The sequence below is a fragment of the Bos mutus genome, chromosome 6, assembly GCF_027580195.1.
Source record: "Bos mutus isolate GX-2022 chromosome 6, NWIPB_WYAK_1.1, whole genome shotgun sequence".
Classification (NCBI taxonomy): domain Eukaryota; kingdom Metazoa; phylum Chordata; class Mammalia; order Artiodactyla; family Bovidae; genus Bos; species Bos mutus.
In genome coordinates, this window is record NC_091622.1 from 40779421 (window position 1) to 40796334 (window position 16914).

The 16914-nt window shown below is 38.3% G+C and overlaps 1 protein-coding gene across 1 annotated transcript in view; it reads right to left on the reverse strand.

Annotated features, from left to right (window-relative positions):
* Positions 1-16914, reverse strand: part of KCNIP4 (potassium voltage-gated channel interacting protein 4) — a 579638-nt gene that overhangs the window by 561914 nt on the left and 810 nt on the right. The window lies entirely within an intron of this gene.

Here is a 16914-nt window from a genome sequence, read left to right on the forward strand (position 1 = left end):
CCAGATATGTTTTATTAATTCCATACTGCTTCTTCTTGTTCAGTCGCCAAGTTGTGTCCATGACCCCAGGGACTGCAGCATTCCAGGCTTCTCTGTCTTTCACCAACTCCCAGAGTTTGCCCAAGTTCATATCCATACTTATCAGATCAGATCAGTTGCTCAGTCGTGTCCGACTCTTTGCAACCCCATGAATCGCAGCACGTCAGGCCTCCCTGTCCATCACCAACTCCTGGAGTTCACTCAGACTCACGTCCATCGAGTCAGTGATGCCGTCCCGCCATCTCATCCTCTGTTGTCCTCTTCTCCTTCTGCCCCCAATCCCTCCCAGCATCAGAGTCTTTTCCAATGAGGCAACACTTCGCATGAGGTGGCCAAAGTGCTGGAGTTTCAGCTTTAGCATCATTCCTTCCAAAGAAATCCCAGGGCTGATCTCCTTCAGAATGGACTGGTTGGATGTCCTTGCAGTCCAAGGGACTCTCAAGAGTCTTCTCCAACACCACAGTTCAAAAGCATCAATTCTTTGGCACTCAGCCTTCTTCACAGTCCAACTCTCACATCCATATATGACCACAGGAAAAACCATAGCCTTGACTAGACGAATCTTTGTTGGCAAAGTAATGTCTCTGCTTTTCAATATGCTATCTAGGTTGGACATAACTTTCCTTCCAAGGAGTGCATCTTTTAATTTCATTTTGCAAAGGAGTCTATATGCCGTTAGAGGGTTTCTATGGCTTATGTAAAAACTAATAAGGGCTCCTACCATTTTGAGTGCATGCTCAGTTACTCAGACATGTTCGACTCTTTGAGAGGCCATGTGACCCCATGGACTGGAACCTGCCAAGCTCCTCTGTCCATGGGATTTCCCAGGCAAGAGTACTGGAGTAGGTTGCCATTTCCTCCCCCAGGGGATCTTCCCAACCCAAGGATCAAACCCTCATCTCTTGTGTCTTCTGCACTGGCAGGCAGATTCTTTCCCATTGAGCAACCTGGGAAGCCTCCTACCATTTGACTTCCTCTCTTTAACTTTTCACCCCCACCTACTCCTCCTTTTGAGTTTTGGGGAAATACAATATGTACATAATATCAAAAATATTTTAGAATCAAAAAAACTATAAAATTTGATTTAGCAAAGTAAAAGTAGTAGTATTTTACAGTTATTTGACTCCCTTATTCATAGCCACTTGCTGAGTTCATATTAAGTACTGCTGCAGGGGATATAAGCATGAGTTACAAACTCTTTCTCTCTGAAGCGCTGCTTGGCTTTACCGAGGAGGAAAGATGTTTAACTGCCAGAAGTTGGGCTTGTTCCTCCAGTGGCAGGGTTATGTTTTGATTCATGCACAGCCTCTCCTCATGAGGTCTTCCTTATTACCAGGGGCACATGAACCACAATATGATGACCAGTCCAGGGGAACTGCAAACTCAACACTGGCTCACAGCACAGCTATCCCCCAAGGTGCTAACCGTCCAATGCAAAGTGTGAGAGACTTGAGCTAAAACAGAAGCCACTATCACTATTACCAAAAAAAAAAATTAACAGAAAGAGAAAATGGACAAACTCCCTAGACTAGGCTGGAAAAAAAATCAATAACTATTGAAAATAAGAAGGAAAAAAAAAGGAAATAAGAAGAGATGCTTATACGGTGCTTACCTTGGGCCAGGCACCGCAAGTGCTTTACATATTTTAGCTCATTTATCCTCAAAGTTCTATGATATCAACACCATTATTACCTCCTTTATACTGATGAGGACACTGGAGCAAAAGTGTATAGTAGTGATAAATAGTGCGCGAGAATCCAAAGCAGGTAAGACCCAAGCTAGGGTTCAAACTCAAGTTGTCGGACTCCAGAGTACAAGCTCTTAATACCACCTGACCAACCATGATACAATGTGTAACAAGTACTGAGTGGATGACCGCACTTGTTGACTAGTGCCATTAATGTTGTCACAAGAATGCTAAGGGGTCAGGATTATCCCCACTTGTCAGAGAAGGAAAAGTAACATCGGATAACTTGCTAGTGACTGAGTCTAGACAAAAAATAAGAGTGTTTGAAACCAACTTAGTGTTCTTTCCATGATACTACTGTTTCAGAGGAGTTGTTTTGGGACTTAAGTTCTTCCAAAGTGCAAATCATGTATCACTTATATTGTATCCCCAGATCATAGCCTAGAATTGTAATGTAGAGTTTTATCCTACCCCAAATTGCATTGATTTGAAAAGTTAACCTATTGCTCTTCACATTCATTATTTAAGAAAAAAATCTAGTAATGAAAAAGGAAAATTATGTGGATCACATGTGTGTGCATGTGTACTCAGTTGCTGACCCCATGGCCTGTAGCCCACCAGGCTCCTCTGTCCTTGGAATTTTCTAGGTAAGAATACAGAAGTGGGTTACGATGCCCTCCTCCGGGGGATCTTCCCAACCCAGGGATCAAACCTGTATCTCCTGCATCTCTTGCATTGCAGGCAGATTCTTTATACACTGAGCCACCTGGAAAGTCCTATATGGATCATTTCTACAGTCAAATTTTATAAAGGACTTTTGAAAAGAAAAAATGTATGTGAGGTATTTAGGGATTTCCTGGTGCCGGATGGTAAAGAGTCTGCCTGCAATGCAGACTGGGGTTCAATCCTTGGGTCAGGAAGGCCCTCTGGAGAAGGAAACAGCAATCCACTCCAGTATCCCTGCCTGGAAAATCCCATGGCTGGAGGACCTTGATGAACTACAGTCCATGGGGTCACAAAGAGTTGGACACGACCTCACAAGAAGACAAGAAATATGAGGTTTTTAGAATTCCTTGCTCAGGAGCCATTCAAAGGGATCTTTGCAATGGTCTTTAAACACTTCCTTCTAATGCTGAAAGCCCCTTTCTATCCCCCTTTCCCTTTCAAACTGCCCCCAGAATTAAATAATTTGTACCTAGGTTTTCTCGTGAATGGTGCCCACTCTGATGCAGGCAAGGTGCTGTTTGAGAAAGAAAATGATTGAAGCTCAGAAGTCAAGGAAGCCAAGAACTGCCAAGAAGGAGACAATTTCCCTCTGTACTCTCCTTTCTCACCCCACACTTTCCTCACATATCACACTCCCAGGCTGATTTTCCCTTTCAGAGGAAATGAAGCAAAACACATAAATGGAGTGAAATGGTTTATTCCTCAGAGTTGTAAAACCACAGTTCCTTGTAAAAGGTGAAGAAAATGAGCTCCTCTTATAGATAAGTGAGGCTTTTAGGTAAAATGTCAATATCCCAGGCCCTCGATAACTTCCTAACATATGACTTTCTATAGAGACAGCTTTTTGTCAACCACCATGGAAACTGTTTGACTTGAAGCAGAAAAATGACTTCAAATTATGAAAATCTGACCTTCAAGTATGGAGATGCTTCCTCTGAATGATCTTATTTTGAAGATAAACAAACATAGACCTGCTCAATTTTAAATATGTGTTCTGGATCAAAAAAAAGTTTTTCATTTTTTAAATTGATAAATGACTATGTTTCAATGGGTACTGCATTTTCTCCTATTGGAAAAAATACTGTGCATTTCATATTAATATTCTTTTCCTTTTAAAAGTAACCTCTAAGATGTTGTATAAACACATGCCGAAAATGGACAAGTTCAAAGGAGAAGTGAAAAATGCTGGTGTTTGTTCTCTCTGCACTCTGTGTGTACTTTTTAAAATGGGATCATCATTTTGCATACTGCTTTGAAACTTGTTCTTTTAACTTAGGAAATATATTCTAAACACCTTTTCAACACAGTGGTATTTGACAGTCTCAGAGGACATATGCTAGGCAAACGCAGGGATTGATCAGTATGAAAATGAAATAGGGCTCTTGCCCAAACTGAATGAATTCAGAATTGAAGCATGGCCAGGAGAGATGACACTGATCAGGAAGGAATCCAAGCTTAAGAAGGGCAGCAGGTTGGACCCAGAAGAGGCATCCAGGAAACCACAAGATAGGGCCTTTCTTCAAGGAGGGAGGTGTAAGATCTGATGAGCAAGAACCAGGAAAGCTAAGAACACATACATATTGGACACTTATTAGCTGTCAGAACTAGTCATTCCAAGCACTTTATGTCCATTAAAAATGTTTTGCTTTCAGATAGTATTCTGTGAGCTAGATGCAGTAGAGAATTTTATAGAATACATGGAGGATCAGGAAGCTTAAATAATTTTCCTGAGATCACATAGCTAGAGTACAGATTGCAGTCAGAATGGTTTTAATCCAGACATATAGCATATTCCGCTTCAGTCAGTCAGTCAGTCCAGTCGCTCAGTCGTGTCTGACTCTTTGCGACACCATGACTCGCAACACACCAGGCCTCCCTGTCCATCACCAACTCCCGGAGTTCACTCAGACTCACAACCATGGAGTCGGTGATGCCATCCAGCCATCTCATCCTCTGTCGTCCCCTTCTCCTCCTGCCCCCAGTTCCTCCCAGCATCAGAGTCTTTTCCAATGAGTCAACTCTTCTCATGAGGTGGCCAAAGTACTGGAGTTTCAGCTTTAGCATCATTCAACCCACAGTCAAATTTCATTCTCTCTCCAGTGCTCTTTGCACTGTGCCTTTGTTCTTACATATATGGTTAAATATAAGTTCACCTCCCAAAGAATCTTCACAGATCTTGATGCAAAAGAATTAAGAATCAGGTTCTTTAAACTGACAAAGAGTTTATCAAATTAACTGATGAAGTTCATCGTTTATGTTGCTGGAGACTATGTGCATGTGATGTATCTAAGTGTGGGCCCTCATGAGTCTAATGTATGCTTATACAAATACATATTTGCACACAAGTTTGTACATGTGGAGAGACATACAAAATTGCATACCTCATTGTTTTAAATAGTCCTTGAATCACAGTTTTGAAGACAGGTCACAGATTAGTAACTACTAGGTATTGATTTGGAGAAGGCAATGGCACCCCACTCCAGTACTCTTGCCTGGAAAATCCCATAGATGGAGGAGCCTGGTAGGCTTCAGTCCATGGGGTTGCACAGAGTCAGACACAACTGAAGTGACTTAGCAGCAGCAGCAGCAGCAGGTATTGATTAGTAACTGCTAGGAATTGATTAGTAACTACTAGATACAGATTAATAACAACTAGATACAGAATTGAGAAATAAAATTTTCAATCACTGATCCCTGCCTCATCACACAGCTGGAGGACATAATGCCCACCTAGTTCCATGTCAAATCTTCTGTAGTTGGACCTCTATAGTCTGAGTCACTATATCTGTTTTTGCATATTTGGAGGTTGTATTAACCATATTCTCTCTAATATTTCCCAGCTACTTTTCTCATTCTTCCAACTTCCTACCCAATTTTTCCCTTCTCTTTGAATATTTCTGGAAAGAATGATCTAGCAGTAATGTACTTAAGAAAGTGCTTACTTTATCCCAGTCAGGGAGAGTCTTCTTTTATTTTATTTATTTTTTATTTTTTAAAGATTAGATATATTTATTTTTGTTTTTGTTTTTAGTTTAGTATTTTTTATTTTATTTTATTTAACTTTACAATATTGTATTGGTTTTGCCATATATCAAAATGAATCTGCCACAGGTATACATGTGTTCCCCATCCTGAACCCTCCTCCCTCCTCCCTCCCCATACCATCCCTCTGGGTTGTCCCAGTGCACCAGCCCCAAGCATCCAGTATCGTGCATCGAACCTGGACTGCCGACTCTTTTAAAATGATGATCCCATACCTCAAATGGGCACTAAAGCGGTGCCTAGCAATGGTCTCACATTTGCTCAGTAAATTCACTCCCCCAAGTTCTAAAAAGGCTAAACTGTACTTTCTCTCTCTTTAAAACATCCATTACTCCCTACTCCACAAATGCTTTTCACCTCCATTTCATAGTAACAGAAGAAGAGAGCAATCACACATGGTGTCTCTCAACTTCCTGTTATGAATGTACCAACATTTACACTGGTATCCTCTGCCATCTGTAGCTTATAATACAGGGAGAGAAAGTCTCCACTGCAACCAAGGCCAACTCCTCTGTAACAGCAGGGACCTCAGTGTTTTTGTCCTTGTATAGCCCCTAGAACAGCATACAGTAAAACTTTGGTTAAGTATAGGTTAAATGAAAGTATGTATGATGAATAAATACCCATGAACATGGAAACGTTCATCTGTCATAGACGAAGACAAGGGAAAAGGTGAACACAAAGATTTCTATGGTGGTGCTCCAAATTTATAGCGTACAGCTGTAATAGGTAATCATAAATAAAACAAATTATAAATAAATGATAAATTCATTATTTATGTTCACCCATGCCTCATTTTCTCAGTCTTTGTCCTACCTGGATTTTACACTGTATGTACAATAAATGGCCACATTTATTCCAATAGTCATGTACAGATGTGAGAGCTGGGCCATAAAGAATACCAAGCACTGAAGAACTGATGCTTTTGAACTGTGGTGCTGGAGAGGACTCTTGAGAGTCCTTTGGACTGCAAGGAGGTCAAACCAGTCAATCCAAAAGGAAATCAACCCTTAATATTCATTGGAAGGACTGCTGAAGCTCCAATACTTTGGCCACCTGATGTGAAGAGCCAGCTCATTAGAAAAGACCCTGATGCTGGGAAAGATTGAAGGCAGGAGGAGAAGGGGAAGACAGAGGATGAGATGGTTGGATGGCATGACTGGCTCAATGGACATGAGTTTGAGAATACTCCAGGAGATGGTGATGGACAGGGAAGCCTGGCATGCTGCAGTCCATGGGGTCACAAAGAGTTGGACATGACTGAGTGACTGAACAACAAAAACAAATGGGGATCCCTAATGGGAACTTTGTATCCAGCTTTCTGTTTTGGAGGATAGACCTTGATTTCTGTGTCCCCAGCCATAGACTTCACAATGCCAAAAAATGCAAGATTTTCTAAGCTCACAGTAGGAACAGATCTTGGTTAAGTCAGGCCTGAATCTTATATAATTTGAAATATGTGCTAGGTCGTTTCAGCCATGTCAACCCCATGGACTGTAGCCTGCTAGGCTCCTCAGTCCATGGGATCCTCCAGGCAAGAATACTGTAGGGGTTGCCATGCCCTCCTCCATGGGATCTTCCTGACCCAATGATCGAACCTTTGTCTCTATGTCTCCTGCATTGGCAGATGGGTTCTTTACGACTAGAACCACCTGGGAAACCTGATTTGGAATATAAGAACCTGTTTAAAAAAAAAAGAGGGAAAAAACACCTATACAAGATTTGGTGTGGAAGTTAACATTTATTTTGAATGGGAATCGGAGGAGGTCCACACTCAAGGGAATTTGCAGTTTAACCTTTATTTACCTCAAATAAATAATCCTGACCATGACTCAGCCCTACTTGAGAAGCAGACAGGGTGGGAACATGATGGTTTCAATGTCAATGGTATGAATTTTAATCCCAGCTAGACCACCTCTATGTACCTCCAAGTGACTGAAACTTCCAGAGCATATACTTTCTCATTTCTTTAATCTTCAGTTATATAACTGGTTCATAAAAATTGTCAACAAGTCTAATTCATAGACAATGCTGACTGCGGTGCCTGGCATAGACTCAACAAATTTCTTATTCAGGTGTTATGGTGTTACTAGCATGTGATGGTACCTTTTTGCTCACCAGCTCTGGGACCTCCCTGCTTGAGGCCTTACTTCCGTATTCATTTGATGTCTTCACCACTGTGGGTCATATTTTGGCATAATTCATTAGTTTTTTAATGAGCTTTGTTTCTGCCTGTGCACCAGAGACCTCCTCCTACCCCCTATCTTCCTGAGCATAAGCCTAAACACTAGAAAATAGCAATATAAAAAAAATACTCATATTAAGTAAATAAGGAGCCAGAATTCCTACAGTTGTGGCTAATACAATTATTCTTACAGGGTTCTGTAAAAATTAGATACTATGAAATGTAAAATTATTAGCTTCTCACTCAGAATGTAATTTATCACACCGTCATAGATGGTGTACTTATTATGGTATCTACTGCTACCGGTTAGTTTTATAAATTTTAACAAGTCAATTAACCTTCCTGGGCTTCAATTTTGTCATAAAATGAGGGGGTGGGACTAAAGTCTCTTTATTTCTTGTTAGCTCCAAAATAATGCTATTAGTACAAATATCTGGTATATTATTCTCATCTCAACTTGGAACATGCCCAATTTGAATATTTATCTTTGGAGTTAATATGTGGGGGAGGAGGAGTTACTCAAAGGATAACAACACGGCTTTCCTTTTTGTGAAATTCTCCTCTTTGCCTCCACTGTCTTAATACTTTCACTATAGTAGGTGCTCAGGAAATATTATTAAATTTTTAAAATATCTTCTCTAGTAAAGTCTTACTAAGACAGTTTACATTGCTCCTGTAGATACAATTAAGAGCAGGCTTTGTATCCTAGGATTTTGAAGTAGCCTGGTAAGGAGAAAGGAAGACTAGACCTGCTTACCTACTAACCCTCTTGGGCTAGTAGAATGGTAGATCTAGCTTAGCAAAGGGAAATTAATATTGAGGCCTGAACACATGCTAAAGATGGGTCATGGGAAGTAGAGGGAATTCTTCCATGTAAGGGAGGTCTGGCAAAAGGTAATGAGTCAATGTCCTGGTGGTTGTCCAGGGTAAGGCAAAGATGTGTCTGCCCTTGCTGAGACTGGAGCAGGCAGACATGGTATGAAAAATGATATCAGAGCCAATAAAAGAATCTGGAATATGGGATTCATAGAGACTTCCAGCAGAGAATTCACCTCCCAATGCAGGACACATGGGTTTGACCCCTGGGTCAGGAAGATCCCCTAGAGAAGGAAATGGCAACTCACTCCAGCATTCTTACCTAGGAAATCTCACGGATAGAGGAGACTGGTTGGCTATAATCCATGGGGTTGCAAAAAGTCAGACACAACTTAGCGACTAAATAATAAAAAGAGACTTCCTAGTCTAATCTTTTAGTGGCTTTCAAGTATACAAAGAACAAAACCCAAAGTTGTGGCTATGATCCTGGAAGGTGTGCCCTTGACCATCCCTCTGCTATTACCATCACCCTTCCAGCTTACTCTGCTCCACTTCCACCAGCCTCCCTCTGTTCGTTGGACACAAGAAACAAACTTTCAACCAAAGGCCCTTGTACTTTCTTATCACTTTGCTTGGAATTCTCTTGTTCCAGACTTTACAATGTTATACACACTCATTTCTTAAAAAGTATTGGCAGAAGTCACTTCTTCAGAAAGGCCTTTTCTGATCACTCTATTATAACATCCCTGATTCTCTCCTCTTGTTGTATTTTGTGTCTGCCTCTATTAAATATCAGATTATATATTCCTTTGTTACTATAGCTTTTTGTCTTGCCTCCCTGATAGGATGTAAATTCCACAAGGACTTGGACTGCACTCATTACTGTGCCTAGAACTGTGTGTGAAACATAGTAGAGACACATATTTAGTGAATGAATGAATGATACTACAACTACTCTGTCTCCCATACATTTCTGTGGCATTTATAGTATTTTCATCTCAAAATTTAGCATATCAGCTTACAAGAGCAAAGGTTTTGTTGCTTTCCTTAAGTCTGAATCTCCAGTGTCTAGAACAGTGGCTGATATTTGGGAGGTGCTCAACAAATAATCCTCAATGTTGTTCACTGTGAAAATAAAAAGTTCCTGTACTGTAGATTCACAAAGGGAAATGAATGATCATTTTTCGAATATAGTAACAAGTAGCCACAGAACCAGTTTTAAACCCAACCCAATTGTTCAATGACAACTTCCCATTAATAGTAACCACTCTTTGGAAAGCCTCAAATTGCATAAAACATTAGCAGTGTTTTCCTCTGAACAACTGTATCCTAGAAGCTCAGCTCCCACTTGCTTAGCAAGCAATAAATTCAGTTTTTATTTCAGATATTGAGTGGTGGCCTCCTTTTTTTAAGAAAGAAAGATGATGGTGCCTAACCATAATGGCAAAACACAGAAATTATTTATGATATTCTAGAGCTGGCTCTAAGCAAACATAAATACTAACTCATTTCAATCTGTACAACAAACGAAGGTGGCAGGTACTAGGATTATTCCTATTTAAGATATAAAGAAACTGAGGCACAGAAGACTGGGGTGCTTATCCAGAGTCATACAACTAATACATATTACATATAGGATTTGATTGTTGTCCAGTTACTTTGGCTTAGAGGGTATTCTTAGCATCTATATGCTATGTCCTCTCTGTAAGAACTGATCCATACGATTGGTGTATTTTTAGCAATGAGATTCATCTTGATGATGTTCAATGCTTTTCGAATAATTGCTTCCAACAGCCTGGACAGTGGGGGTAAATTTCAAACAGAGAGGTCAAGGTAGGCCTCTGTGAGATGATGCAAGTAATGAACAAGGTGCTTCTTGCTATTAATAATCAGTGTGATGAACAATTAGGATAAATACCCTTGTGATTTGTAAATGTATCCACTGGCTACTAATCCTGGACCTTCCAAATATCCATCCATTGGCACCACTGAATGGCTGCCAGGGGGTAATGACTCTCTACCACTAATATGCAGACAAGTCATCAAGGTGGAAACCATATCAATTTATGCACAAGTCCCTCAGCCTGAGGATATTTTGTAAACAGATTTCATCATCTACATCTTAGAATTCTTGAACTTTAGAGTGATTGGTCCAGCAGCAAAATATTTAAGGAGTGCTATAATTTAGATAAATATTTGCCAGAACTTAGATTATGTTTGAAGTTTATTGTCTGGGCACAATAAATTAGATTTTTTCTCTGCAGAGAACAGTGTCAAGATCAAGTCATTGAGTAAGTAATTTACTCTTTCTGGGACTCAGTTTGTTCAACTATGAAATGATTGATTTGGAATTGGTAATTTCTAAAGGATTTCCCATTTTATGAAGCCTTGATAAATCAGAGCTTCAATTACGTGATTTACAGATGTATCTTTCCTTCTTTTTCCCTCTTCCTCATTTTCTTTTTGTTCATTATCATAGCTGTGATTTTACGTAGAATGCCTCTACAAAGTAGAACTAAAACAAAAGATAAAAGTCAAGTGCTTAAAAAGCAACTATTTTTAGGCATAGTTGTAAGGAGATTTACTTTATGTTATGGCCTTTATCTGTGTAAACTTTATCTCATTTCTAAATATTTATCTTCTATAGTCATTTTGAATGTCATTTGGATCAATGCCACTATGAAGGTATTGGAACTAATCCAGGTTCCTTCCTTATTCCTCTGTGACCTTGAGCAAATTATTAATCACTCTGAATCTCCATTTTCTTCCATCTGCAAAACAGAAATAACACCTACAATCTCAATTGGTTGATAAGATAATTCAGGGCACAGAATATGTAATACTCCTCTCACCCTGTTTGTCCAACAGTGAATTCTCAACTCAGTTAAGCTTTCTTCTTTCCCTTGAACTCTGATCCACATAGCTAGAACTATTTGGGTTCCTTCATGCTTTACACCTTCTGATAAAGGCTGGAGTATGTATTTTTGTTGATGACCATCTTATCAAGCCTAAAACCTCACTGAAGCTTGTGCTACACTAGAAATCAATGCTAGATGCACTCGATCCAAAATTCTAGTGTGGATCATCTTACTACCTTTGTCTATGCTCCAATTCTTAGACCCCTTTATAAAGACAAAATAAAACAAACAAAAAGAACCCTTCTTGGATTCAGAGTTTCATCTCTATACTATAACACCAGATATACAGTTTTCTCCCTCACCACCCCTCCTCTGTCCCATCTATTTCCAGATTTCCCACCTGTCACCTTCAGACAAACTAGACAGAAATGGGGCTCTGTCTGAGGATGAACACATATATCTACTTTCTTAATTTTTATCCCAGAGTTCACCTGAAGACTATCTTTGATTTGACTGAAATTTAATGCAGATTCATTTACAGTAAAACATTTTGCCTAGTTTATAAGATAGAGGATTTATACTCTTCTCTCTGCTGTACTTAGAATAGTATAGACAGCATGTCAGTACAAATATTTTTGATTATTAAACAATGTTAGTGATTGAGAGTGTCTCACACAGAGAATGTGGTCCAAAAAGTCTTATAGAAAGAGTTAGTGGATACTTGACTTAACACTTTCTCCTCTTCACCAAATATTTGCCATTGCATCATGCTGTAATGTCTGGGAGATGAAAATTATAGAATAGGATATAGAACCTGATGGCCTGAGTTTGAATTCCAGCTCTATGACCTACTGGCTGAGTAACCTTGAGCCAAGTTAGTCTCTGAAGCTCTATTTTTTCATCTTTAAACCGAGAACAGGACCAGGGTAAAGATTAAATAAGACTATTACCTACCTCAGGCCTAGTGTGAGGATTAAATAAGATTGTTAGTATACTAATAGTGATACTATTTATATGCTAAACTATAGAACACTTTAGTACACAGCTTAATAGTATACTATGTCCAACACAGGCCTTGCACTTTGGTAACCCTTAATAAGTAAGATATTAACATCATTTATCATTATTTCATTGTATGGATAAAATATGGATTATAGACGTAAAGTAATATCCCAGAATCAAATGACTATTAAGAGGTGAAACAGTGATTAGAATCCAAGCAAAATAATTCTATATCCTCTGAGAAATCTCTGAACATAATAAATCTCTTCTTCTAATAGTCCCTTTGTAGACATTAATGTTTTTGAAATATTAACTATAAAAGATCCTAAATAAGATCAAATTGTCTAAGTATTCTCTTTATTCCACTCCTAGATAAAAAAATTATTTACACTTTCTAATATCTCCATAAATGATTTTATCTTTCTTAAACATTTCAGTTTAGAAAGACCTTTCTGATAGTTCAAATACACACAGCTTTAACATTCTATTGCATTTGGAGAAGCAAAAATGCTAAGAGAATTTTAAAAGAGTCTGCTTTGTAAATTTCAATTAAGCTATTTGAGATAGAAATTATAGGTCCTTCCCTATCAAGTCCTCATTAAAGATCACAGAATGGTCACAAAGTCAGTAGAGTTTTCCAACTGGCCCAATTTATTGACAGACCCAGCAAACCTACACTTCTGTCAACAACAAAGGAAAATTAAGAAGTTGGGTTCTGAACATTCATGTTTGAGTATATGGCTAAAGTCTTGTTTAGCTCTCATGGGAAAGCTGTATTACAGTATCATAGATATCTGCTAAATAAAGTGAGCACCAGAAGTGCTAAAGAAATCCTAGTGCATACTCTACAAAGGGCTTAGCAGTTGGTTTCCTTTTTGTCTTTTTATGAACAGGATTATAAATAAAAGATACTGTTTTTCAAGTCATGTGTGTTATTGCACTTTTGTAAAATTTTGCCTTTTATCAAGGTTAGTAGTAGGAAGAAGGATGATTCTTTCTTAATTCAGTAACTACTTCAACATGATTTAATACATATTTGTGTGAAAAGTGGATATTTTCACAGCCCAGTGTTGCATACTGAGATAATGAAATAGCTTTGCCATTGAAATTTTGATTCAATTTCTCCTTGGAACCTGTTAACAGAAAACCACTTTCATTTTTATAGCTGGAAAATAGATAATTTACTCTTGTGAGGTTTTAGGAATATTACAGACCAGCATAACTCTTGAGCTTCCCAAATTCCTCACTATGTAGAGAGAACCTGTGAATTCAAAACCCTGGCCATGTGTGTTATCCTCAAAACTTTGCTCAAGGTAAAAATATTATTTGCATGCACCCTGCTCGTGCTCGTGCTCAATTACTTCAGTCATGTCCAATTCTTTCCAACCCTATGCTTGCATACTCACCTGGTATTAATATTTCTTTTTTTAAAAAAAGAAACACTGAACTTTGAATTGCAAAAAAAAGAAAAAGAACCGGACTATGAAACATTAATAAATTATAACATGATGTATTTATCTGTTGTTGCAAACCCATATAAGTTTTGAGAAACTCTATCACAAGGATGCCTAAAATAGCAGCCCCAAATGTCAAATTCTAAAGCTACAGGGAAGGACATTTCTCTCTTCTCCTGAAATGCAACGAAAATCTCCTTGAGGTTTGATGAATTAGCCCACTATGGAAGAGAAGGAAAGATGAGCCGAGTAGCAGCACTGTCTGTCAGTCCCAAAGTGGGACATTAATACCCATTTCCTAAGAAAGAATACATGCTATATAAATGATTGAATCTGGATTACCTGACAGACTTATAGAACTTTTGAAATGGAAATTCCCGTGTAGATTATCAAGTCCAATTTTTTCATTTTAGACAACTGAAGAGGTAAAGTGGCTTACCCAAATTTAGAAAGCAAGGGAGTGGCAAAATGGAAGTACAAGTCTGTAGTCCTACTACTGTTTCATTTTCTCTTGCCAAAGAACCTTACCTGCTAAATGCCACTTTTTTATTTATAAATACATGCCATGCAGGAGATGAAAGTGATGTGGGTTCAATCCCGGGGTCAGGAAGATCCCCTGGAGTAGGAAATGGCAACCCACTCCAGTATTCTTGCTTGTAGAATCCCAAGGACAGAGGAACCCAGCGGGCTACAGTCTATAGGGTCACAAAGAGTTGGACATGGTTGAAGCAATTTAGCACATGCCATGGATCTATGTGTATATGTGTTTCTGCATATCATCCATAGACTGGAAGAGGAGGACCCAGGACATCCTGGACCCATTCTACAGGCTTGTGCAAAGAAAGGGAGCTCAAAGTACTCAAAGATAAGCAAATACAAATATTTCATATTTTAATGTTATCAATTTATTTTGAAGTACATTTTTTCCCATACATACTGAGAGCAAGATAACTACATTATGCAAACACAGTATTGCACATGCCCTTGAGAACATACTGCATACTGCATATACAATAAAACAAAAAACTACATTCCGGATGATGACTACACTATAAAACATTTGTAAGTTTAGATGAAAAGGTTTAATTGCTTAGGGAAAAAGAAATTTCAAAATCATCCTCATAGGGGTTTAACCCAAGTTCAAATTTTTCTGTCTAATATTCAAATTTCTTTACTAGGTCACTTGAGCAGACAGGAATAAGAAAGGTGAAGGAATCATTATCCCCGGCTTAGATATGTTAAATGATGGGGAGAAAGAGAACTCTTGTTTGAAAATGAAATGAGCATCAGTGTTTGCTTTGAAAACAGCTTTAGAAAAATCTATGAAGATACTATTTTAAATGCTGTTGATCCTTTTTATTCACTAAAACTAGGTTGTAACTTAAAAGTGTGCACATTCGGAGCTACATATTCAAACTATATACAATGAAATATAGCATATTAGTGTGTTTATTTGTTCTATATCTCCAGTAAGCAAACTATGCGGCCAACTTAAATACTGTTGAAGGTTTTCTGACTCTAGCTTTGACTTTGGAGATAAGTCTTAAACTTCACAATGGAAAGCACTACTGCTCTCTTTCTCGGTCAACTTATACATATTGAGTATAATCTGCCTTGATATGGTCATTAACATTTTACTATCTCAAAATACTTTCTAAAATCTGGAATGAAGATATGGGCTTACGTTGAAGTTTATGAGAAAGCACATTCTCTCCACAGTATTAGTACAATGTTGCTCTGGAAAATGCTGATATTGTAAACTATAAAATACAAGATTGAAACTGTTTATACAAATTAGTACAGTTTGAAATATAACAAAGAATAGGGAAACAGTTTCATAAAGGGTAGCAGTCCTTAGCGGAAGGAAATGCATGTTATCATCTGGTTTGTACTCCTGAAACAAAAGCAGTCCTAGAGAGGTATCATCACAAAATGCCGAGTAACAGCTCTCAAAAAAAAGTGTTTTAAGAATGACCACAAATCATCCATGAAATCAGATAAAAAAGAAAGTACCTCAACAGAGCTAGAAATACTGGCACTACTCTAAGGAACTGTCAGTCTTAGAGAGAATAAAAACCAGGGCATTAAAATGGGAGGTCCCAATCACATTTGCCAGGAAAATAACACACACCAAAAGGCAGAGAAGCCAAACCAAGTTATTGGTGTCACAACAATGCATAAGGCAAAGTCAATTTTAAACAGCAGTTACTACTTCCAGATTTTACGGTTTTATCCTCTTCTTCAAATGGTAAATATTGCCACCAGAGAGGGCTTTCAAAAAGCATTCCGTAAACTTTAAAATCTCCGTAGCAATCCCTGCTTTATACCATCTCCCCCCACAAGCAGTTACAGATGTAGGCTTCTGTAACCTACATCAGAGTGACACACTTGCTATAATTTGACGTTTGCTGTTTGTCAAGGCAGCTTTATTTATGTCACATGTGGCAGTCATTCTCTGGGGGACTGGATTAGTTATGAATGTAAATACATTTACAAATACCTGCATTTTTTATTCGAGTTTAAAATTTGAAGCAAAAAGCATATCAAGCACAAATACGTCAACCGTCACCTAGGGATGCTTTTAAAAATTGCTCTGACAACTTTATAGAAACAATAACTGGCTGTATGCAAAAAACTCTGTGTGTTCTGCACAGTAAGCAAATAATAATCTGAATTTACTCGGATTCTCAAAGAAACATCAAATTAAGGAAAAGATGCAGGCAAGTACACACCTTAGTTTTTTAAAGCAACGAGTCGATTGTTAAGGAAAATAGGGGAATGAGCGTCTGATGAACATAAACAGCAACACTTGGAAAACAATTGGCTCTTCGGAATCTATGTTAAAGTCTGTCATATGAGTTGGGGACTCTGCCCCTTAGAGTCTCCGTTGGGATGTAAAATAGGTAATGTTATAAATACTGCTTGAGACAACCTTATAAAAACCTTGTCATTCTTAGGCTCCAAACTTAAACCGTAAGAAATTATAATCAATGTATAACCATCTCCATTTGATGAATGCATTTACACAGCAAGAAACAAGTGGACCACACAATATATCCAAATAAAATTTGCTTATACAATAAAAGGGGATATTAGATAAAGTGA